At 37.1% G+C, this 9,665-nt stretch overlaps 2 long non-coding RNA genes across 2 annotated transcripts; one reads left to right on the top strand and one right to left on the bottom strand.

Moving 5' to 3' along the window:
* Positions 1–2,788: 2,788 nt before the first annotated feature.
* LOC132982351 (uncharacterized) lies at positions 2,789–4,571 on the bottom strand. The gene is made up of 3 exons (XR_009674701.1): positions 4,129–4,571; positions 3,734–3,927; positions 2,789–2,948 (listed from the first exon to the last, which is right to left on the bottom strand). It is a non-coding gene; the product is annotated as an uncharacterized LOC132982351 (long non-coding RNA).
* Positions 4,572–5,690: 1,119 nt separating this feature from the next.
* LOC132981532 (uncharacterized) lies at positions 5,691–7,841 on the top strand. The gene is made up of 4 exons (XR_009674593.1): positions 5,691–5,755; positions 6,195–6,405; positions 6,574–6,601; positions 7,108–7,841. It is a non-coding gene; the product is annotated as an uncharacterized LOC132981532 (long non-coding RNA).
* The last annotated feature ends 1,824 nt before the right edge of the window (positions 7,842–9,665 follow it).

Raw genomic sequence — 9,665 nt, 5'->3', positions numbered from 1 at the left:
CATTACTGAACAAGTCTTACATTGTAGCATACCAAAAGCTAAATAGTTTAGAGTAGCATATTTGAGTTTAACAAACATAACGCCTAGAACCATGGATAGAAATGGTTCAGATTTAGCTGCATAGAATCTTTACAACCTAGCCCAAAATGTAAGTCAGATTAACTACATCCATCCATCCATTTACTATTGTTTGTAAGAGGTCAGGTCTTGGTGACAGCAGGCTAAACTCTGCGTTCTCAAGAACAACAGTCTCTGATTGGCCTTTTTTACAGATGGTATCAGTGTTGACATCAGAGGTAAGTTTTTCAAAAAGTATCATACCCAAGTATTTATACTGACTTTACAACTATGCCAATAATAAAAGGTGGTGCTGTAACAGGTGGGTTTGTGCTGAAGTCAATCAGCAGCTTTTTTGTTTTAGAGGCATTGAGAAGCAAGTAGGAGTCATCGCACCATTTTCTAAATTTGTCCAGAACAGGACCATGGCCCACCTCATGGTCCCGCAGGAGGCTAACTATGAGTGAATCACTGAAAAATGTATGATGAATAACAACAGTCACAAAACACACCCCTGAGGTGAACCTGTTGAGCCCATCAATGCCTCAGAAATAATGTCATTAACACCAGCAAGAATATGGGGCTGAAAGCAATTAAAAGCTGACGAGAAATCAACAAAGCACAGCGTGCATGCGTTTTCAGGTCCTCCAAATGAATAACAGCAAGATCCAAGCGTAGGGGCATTGACCCCTTTTGTTGCTTGATATGCAAGTTGGAGTGGGTCGGTTGCTTTGATGTATGTTTAGTGAGCTCCTTTTCACAATACATTCAAAACCTTTCATGACTAGGGAGATGAGAGTTGAAGGGCGATAATCATTCAACACTTTGGGCTTTGTAATCTTGGCTTCTGATACCACAGTGGGTTATTTCCATAACTCTTTATCTGTTATAAAGAAAGCTGGAAAATAAATTTGAAAATGCCAATCAAAAACAAGACCAGTTCATCAGTAAAATCATGTGAATCAAATCTTAATTCAAAATTTTTGGCTCTTCTGCCAAACTAGAGTCAGGCTTATCAAGATTTAACAACTCCTTTTTTTGTCCTAAATACCCGCGCCAGCTTTAATTCCCCTCCAGGCATGGTGAGAATTACCAATCCTTATTTCATCCTCTACCTTTCAACTGCATTTTGGCCAGCTGCATTTCTTTTTTCACTAACTTCTGACTGACAGAGTATTACAAATCCACACAAAAGACCACATTAAAAGCACTCGTAACTAATGTTGCTTGTCGCTGCAACATGAAAGCACCATATTCAATGGATTTGTATGCCCACAGTATACTGCTGATGCTGTACCAACTGTCTGTCAATCTCAAAATCCCCTTAAGGGTCAGCTCCCTCTTCCCCACAACCATTATGTTACGATTCCCAGGAATGGTAGAACAGCACCTAAAATGAATCCTGCAAAATACAATAAAGGTGCAGCAGCAATGAAGACACGAGAGCATTCACTTATTGAAACTTCATTACATTCTTACAACATACATGTGCATTAACATTTGTTACAGAGTGCTTCAAGTGCAATATTATTCATCTTCTCTTCCACAGTTTTTACAGAGACATATAGCCATTCAGTCAACATGTCAAAATTAAATGCATTTGGTAAAGTTTTACGGTTTCTTAATCTGAACAAAAGTACACATTCTGTAACAAGACCACAGGTAACTGAACTCAAAAGCACGACTCACAAAAAACAGTCTTTACTTCTTAAGCAGACAGAATCCAAAAAAGTGATCCAAGAGGAAACAAAGGGCTTGTACACTTCTCACAGGGGACAAAGACGAACTGGCACATGAACTTTATCACAGAAAAAAAAGGAACTTGTTACAGATCATAAAGTAAATGAAAAGTGCTAAAGGGGACATTAAAACGGCGGATTTAAATTTTAAGTTGTAAACTGAGATGTCTAGGATTATTTGAAAGTGAATAGAGCCATTTAGAGGCACAGTGGTGTTCTTCATAATAACTGTGGTAAAATGGAAATGCTGTGGCGGCTTACCTATGGTCCACCTAAAGGGACAAAAAGGCATGCAAATAATGCAAATTTAGAAAAAGGATTGATTAATTTCCAACGTTTATCACATCAGGTTTAGCTCATTAACTCTGACAACCCTAGACAACATTTTTACACTCAGTGACCCCAGGAACAATTATTACTAAAAAGAGAGTCAGAGGAAAATTGTACTGCTCAAGGCTTTCTCTTCTGCATCTCGGGAGACAAAATTCTGATTCTCATCCCAGCCTCTTTCAAGTTTCAAATATTTCTCATTTATTTCTTTTTTGTTTCTCCTAAAATTCACTAGGAGAAATGGTTGAGACTATAGCCACAGGAGTCTTATTTGAGACTTAAAGCAGATATCTTGTTAATGGCTCATTGTCATCTCCAAAGGAGAAAATAATGAGACAAAGAGAGACTGTGAAGAGCCTACTAAAATTAAGCAGCCTTACAAATTCCAACCTACATAATAAACATTAAATGATCAACATTTGTTTCAATAAAAACGAACAACTTGATATGTTATAACAAATACTTCCTTTATTAAAATAGCTGATTAGGAAGCAAGTCTTCATTTTCATCATCAACCAATACTGATGCTTCTATAAAGAACAGGTTTCAGCCGGGTGACCAACAAAACTAAACAGACAATCAGCAAGTTTGCCTTTTTCTGTTGTTTTTAGTGCCTGTTACTGCTACTATGGGGTAACGTCAGAACAAAAGCGAGTTTTACCTCATGCAGCATTTCTTAATTAGATGGTCTCAAAATGTCCATTCAATGTGCCACATTCAAGCCCTTAGCCCTCATGCGACACTTGTTTATGAGGGCTTTCTTGGCCTTTGCTTTCTCCACTGGTGTCCACCCTCTCCATGTGCCACAGTGCATGACGTAAGCTGCAAAAATAAAAGAAAGCACAAATCACCAAAAAATAATTACAGATTAATACAGAAACAGTGTTCTTCATGGAGTTCATCAAGTTTTTAGTTGTTACCAAGAGACAATCAACATCCAGTCTTTGGAGTTTCCTCATTTTAACTTCATATCTTGTACCTTTCAAATTACCGCTGACTTCTGACTAGATGGTGCAGAGAGCAACAGGTGAAATAGCTATAGGCCATCAGATTTAATTGATAAAATCAGTAATTTTTACCTTATGAAATTATGTCTGTGGCTAAATTAAAAGAGACCTATTTCTCTAACGAGTACATCTTTGGACTGTGGGAGAAAGCCGGAGTGCATGGACATGCACGCATTGGGAGAACATGCAAACTCCACACAGGAACAGGCCTGTCCAACGGGCATTTTAGAAGGAATTTTCGTGCTGTGAGGCAACAGTGCTAACCACTGCACTACTGTGCAACCTTGTAAAATATAAGTAAGAACATTTTAAAATACAGACAGAGAGCAGAATAAACAGCATATACTTCTGGATTATAAATATAATAATAATAATATTTTATTCTCACATTATTTGTTTCATTTTGCAATTCATTGCAATAAACAGTGTGTCAAATTTTGTTATGTGTTCAGAGATCCTTTCTAATTTGCAGGATGGAAATAAAAATGAGAGCATTTATAAGTTTTGGGTGTCCAGCTGGTCATAACAAAGTTCAAAATTCTGGTATCCTTACTCTAGTATGCACACTGAAAAAAGGGTCAAAATGAGTGATATACTTACTTAAAATCCCATTTACTTTTGACTTCTCCAAGACTGTCTTCCCCTCTGGCACTTTTCCATGTTTCCCAAATGCCACTGCATTTTGGCACTCCTCTGATGGTGCCTCTGTTGGTGTTGGTGACCTACACCAACTCTAGGTCGTAGTTGCTCAATACTCACCAAAAAGCTTTTAAAAGCATTAAGTTGGTCACCACCTATAACAGACAAGGTTAATTATTTAAAGACAGTGGCATTCAGAGTTAATAAAAAGAAGGAAATAGTTTTAAATTTGATACAGGACATAATTTATTGATTTATATCTTAGAGCAGGGTAATGCCAAGTTAAGTCTAACATCAAGATCCCTCCTGGATGAAACACTGTTAAATGCTGAACGGTGAAATAACAATATAGTTACCATCTTGGTCATCTTTTGGTGAGCCAGGAGCTGGTTCATCAAATGTCTTAGGTGGGTTGCAGGCTCGTTTGGGAACCTCTTTTTTAGGTTGTTCTGCAGGGCATTGCATCCTGAAATACAGTACACAGAAGTAAAACATTTTAAAGTGGTTTTAAGTTTTTTGTACGACCATGATGCTGTTTACATCCCAAACAAACAGAATAACAAGGTAAGATTAGCCAAAATCAATGACTTTACGCTGTTTTATGATCTGTAATTTATGAAAGACAAACAAGTTTAGCTGTGAAATAACCTTTTGTTGTAATTGACTCAATCGGAGCTCTGAAACAACTGAAAAGAAACCTGGGGCGCCTTGCTGCTAACCGCTAGATAACCTAAGCAAGTTCATAGCCACGTGCTAAAGTAGCTAACTAACTTTGACACTCTCGGCATTTGAAGACCAAATTCCTCAATTAAGTATCAGAGGCAACACAAAATCATAAGAAATATGCTAAATTGTACAAAATTGGACTCAATATATTTAACAAAGGTGTAACTTACTGTCTTTTTTGGGGTTCAGAATTGCTTTTTTCCTCCATTCCTCCTCCTGGCTGCTTTTGCGCCCTCGGTGTCTTCCTTACGTCATAGGTCCGCCTTGCGAATTAAATTGACCAATTTGTAATGTCTTGTAGTTTACAAGAATTGTGTACAATGGACAGCACACTCATCCAGTAACATTTTTGATTGCTGACACAACGTCCTCTTCACCTCAGGACTGCGTCTTGATGCGCCTGCGCAGTTCAGCTTTGGTGAGTGATTAATAATTGTACTGAAATGTTGTAATTCTCTACAGAAAATGTGTTTATGGTTACAGAAGATTTCCTCTGTAAGCAGTTTACATCCTCAGCTAACATAATATGATTATTGAATGTTAGAAACAGTAAAGTTAATAAATCCACAGAATGAAGCCATACAGTCAGAGTAACACATTCGCATCACAGCACAGAGAGCCATCAGTTAATGTGCATAACAATGTGCGTTTAGTGTTAATAGTACTGCCTCGTGTGTCTAATGGTGAAGTTTAACAACCACATTGATATTTATTAGCATGCTAATAGCTAATCATGAGTGAAACTGATGTTAATTAGCCACATGCTAGGCGAACTCTGGTTAGAAGCTTGTCCAGTTGCTTTTGTATTAAACCTGCAGCTAGTAATTCATATAATGTAATCTAACCCCCTCCAGTCCCTATACACTATTTTTTCATGTGCGCCTCAGATAAAATTAACACTAAAAATGTACATAAATCACACATAAAGAACAGTAACAGCATCAAAGGACAATGAATTACTGTATGTTTACATGTTTACTGTCCTGCAAAGTCTTGGAGTGTAGTTGTCAAATTAGAAATAAAAAGTTCATCAGCAGGGAAAATCAGTGTATTCATTTTTTAAATAACACAAAATTCTCCTGCAGTGAACTTTAGCTTTAAAATCATGTCTGTATTAATGTGAGGAAACCTGATTTGTCCACATGTCCACAGACCACTGTGTCTTTGGTGAACTCTAGGGATCTGTATTGAGTCCAACCACGTTATCAGAGGTCATCATTGCTCCTTTATAGTTGGATAGAGCTTTTTGGCAGTGGGGTAAGTAATACACAGTTTACCTCTATATTTTAATTTGGTGAGCTCAGAACTTTGATGTATAGAGTCACATATTAGACAGTTATCTCCGTTACCATCATCAAAACACTAAAAGAGGAAACATCTCTTTTTTATTTAGAATGGTGTTTCCCACTCCTGTAGTATTCACAGATTTGTAGAATCAGTGCCAAGGCACATTGAAGCTGGTCTGGCTGCTTGTCGTAGCACAACACCTCACTAAGACACTTAATGTTGAGACTGTCTTTTTTACCTGCCTGTATATGTGTTTATGATTTACTTTTAAGAATAGAATAGTTCAAATATTCAGGAAATGTTTTGTAATTAAAGAAAAGAGAGGCTTTTTGACTTTGAATTAAGGTTTTCAAGTACTTATTACTCAGGGTATTAATTGCTTATTTTTTGTCCATTGAAATTATTTCAGGAGAAGAGCTGGGGTTTGATCCATTGGAAAATGACAAAAAGATATGACTCACGCTGGAGAAGAAAAGTTAGGATTCCAGAAAATACTTGCAAAAGATACAGAAAAAATAATTTTATTTTTATTTTTTTGTGGTTATATGGTCAACTGTTATTTAAGGTCTTCTCTCAGCTACATTTCAGTAGTTTCTTTGCCTTTGGCAGCATAATACTATGTAAGAATATAAGAATTTTGTGGTTTGTTTGAAATGACAGTTTTGTCAAGAATATACACAAACATGCCATTTTTTCTGAGTGACTCTAAACTATTGCACTAGGAACACAACAGCCCATAAGTATGTTGTAAGTTGAATATCTTAACCTTATGATTCCTCTGTTTTCAGCAGGACACACAAAGAGTGGAGAACTCAGGTAACAACTGTTCTAACAATAACACATTTTCTAAATACACAGACATATGAAGTTTTGTGAAAGTCAACAAAATAGGCTGTAAATTATTGATATGATTCAGAAGCCAACAATCAGTGAGTTGGTAAAGTATGACCGCATACCCCTTCTATTGCATGTTAAGCAAACTGCAACTGAGAAGCATGCCTCCCAGAAATATTTAACAAGTTTTTTGAGGCAGCTATGTGTTTGCCTCTACCCTGTGTTGTCTGCACAGATGCCTGTTATATTGTTTATAGGGCTATGATTTGATAATGTAATTAATATCCAAAGATTCAAATATAATATCTTTAAAACACATTCTTCGTCGCTCTATTAGTGTAGTAATTGGGTTAAGATGGACAGAATTTCTATGAAAAATAAACACGTACAGACTAGTAAGCCACAAACTCATGAATATTGCCTTTGAACACTTGGTGTACATTTAACAAATTTGTAAACTGTTTTATATGATTTTGTTTTGTGTCTAGAATCAACAAACTGGAGGCCAGATGGTTGCTGCACAGAAGGACTAGAGTGCCATGCTACTCCTGAATCTGCTGACTTTGCCCTTGAGGAACATCCATCAATCAGGACTTTGTGTGACAACAACAACCATACATTTTCCCAATGCTCTGAACACACAAAAGAGACACATGACACTGGCCTTAATGAAGAATCAGAGAGTGAAGATCCTTTTCACATAGATACATTTGGTCACCCCCTACATGAGTTTGTTGAGGAGGGAACTTAAGATCATAACCAGATGATGACCTGTCCTTTGATGAAGACCTATTATGTGAAGACAGTGCAGAAGGAAGTGCCTTGGAAGTGTTTTTTGGAAAGGACCAACATGTAAAATCAATTAAAATGAGCATGGTGTATCTAAGCAACTGGTCACGTGTTAATAATCCTGTCTATTTTATTTTATTTTATTTTCATAACTGTATAAAAATGGGTTCTTAAAATTGTATTAAGAATTTACCTAGTTTTGGCCCATTTTCATAACCTATTATGTGTCAGTGTCTGCCTGCTACAGCTTACTGCTCCCCAAGTCTCCATGTGTCTGTAGCGCATATTGTTAATATTCATAGGCCAATAGGTAGAAAGCTCACTCTAAAAAAGTAAAGCAGTTTGATTATGGTAAATATTTTCTCACATGATGTACCTATGTGCTGTGAATATTAAAAAAAGTGCAGATAACAGGATCATGCAAAAATAAATAGATAAAAGAGAATAAGTTACCTATAAAAATAGGGCTTTGTTTTAAAATGTATTGCATTAAAATAGTACATTTTCATGTCACCGATAAATCATGTTTATTAAAAGAGCAGAGAGCTCAAGGCTCTTTTTTTGCTCCATGTGAGATCAACATGACTCCAAAACTGAGTTTGAAAAAAAGTGAAGGGAGGTTAGATTGAGTAAATTGAGAGAGCTCTCCAAGTTCTCCACCTGAGCTCAAAAAGAGTCTCAAAACTTGAGAAAAATCCAAGAATCATTCCAGAACTTGATGAGATCTCTTTTGGAACTGAAAGGGAGACTAGGTTGAGATTTTGTGCAGCTATTTTATCTGGAGGCAAGGGTGAGAAGCTGGAGAAATAAGCTATTGTTTCATTTAGCTTTCACATGGATCTCAGTGTTGTCTAGGAGAAATAAATGAAACCTTCTTAAGATCTCTTTTCTAAAATTATTTTCCTCTGTGACCTTCTAAGAGTTAACAGTCACTATTATGTGTAACTGTCTTGTCTGTCACGCTCTGTATGGAGTCCGGTGATGAGAACTCATTTAAAGATTTTTCCTGTTGGAGTCCTCTGCCCTCAGGACGTCTGAAGGTCTCAACCTGGCCTGAGGCACTGATGTCATGGGTGGACTGAGGAGCTGACCTCAGGCACTGTGCCTCCTGCCAGGCCCAATTTATGAGCTCCACTTTATGAGCTGAACTGCATTTTAACTTTGTTCTGCAGGGGATGCTGAGCCTGGGGAGAGATGTGCTGACAACTTAAATCCAAAAACTAAAAATAAATCTGATGAGAAGATGGATAAATGACTAGTCTATTTATGTGATGTAAATACATCAGTCTTTGAAGGGGCATACACATTTAACTCATTCTGCTCTCTTAACCTCTTCATCCTAAGCTTCAGGTTTGTTTACAACCTGAAACAAATTCAGAACAGGAACACAGCTTCTTCAAAATAAAATACACGAATCGTATGCATATTCAAACAATGATTTTCTTTTTTTATTATTATTATTTTATTTTTTTCATATTATTTTTTTCCCCTATGATCTTATTTTTTTAACGTATCTGCTCTGAGACTTTTAAAGGTATTTTTTTAATGTTTATTTTTTCCCCTTTGTCTTGATGCTTCTGATATCATGTCTGAAGTACTCTGAATTGCCTCGTTACTGAACTGTGCTATATAAATAAACTTGCCTCACCTTGATTTTTGCTATAAATACAGGTCACATATTATTCTCCTTTTCAACAAGTTTAAATAAGTCTCAGAGCGCCCCAAAACATGTCTGTGAAGTTTCTTGTTAAAAAATCCACTCTGATCCTGTATTTGATCATGCCTATAAACCCCTCTATTTCAGCCCTGCTCAGAACAGGCTGTTTCTGTGTCTGTAGCTTTAAATGTAAATGAGCTCTGTCTGACCATGCCCCCTCTCTGGAAGGGCTTGGGTGGCTCAGGCTTTCTTGCTCCATGCCCTACTGTTTCCAGTGAGATGGCAGACTCAGAGGGCAGAACAACCACCTAGCTGTAGGAGTATCACCCACCTGGGGGAGGGGTTACTGCCCTTTGTGATGTCATGGAGGGAAAATATCCAAACGGCCTATTTGAGCACACATTTTCTGAAAAGTAGAGCAGGTAAAAGATGGAGAGGATGGACTTTTCTCCAAATTGGGGGGTGTGTTGACAGACTAGGGACACATATTAGAGTTAGAAATCATGGTGGGTATTTAGCATAATATGTGACCTAGAATATTCAGAGTGTCACATAGTATACCTTTAACTTGTTATCCATATGAATTACTTAAATAACTTT

Source organism: Labrus mixtus, chromosome 10, assembly GCF_963584025.1.
Source record: "Labrus mixtus chromosome 10, fLabMix1.1, whole genome shotgun sequence".
Lineage (NCBI taxonomy): Eukaryota > Metazoa > Chordata > Actinopteri > Labriformes > Labridae > Labrus > Labrus mixtus.
This window is presented reverse-complemented; position numbering and strand designations above follow the sequence as displayed.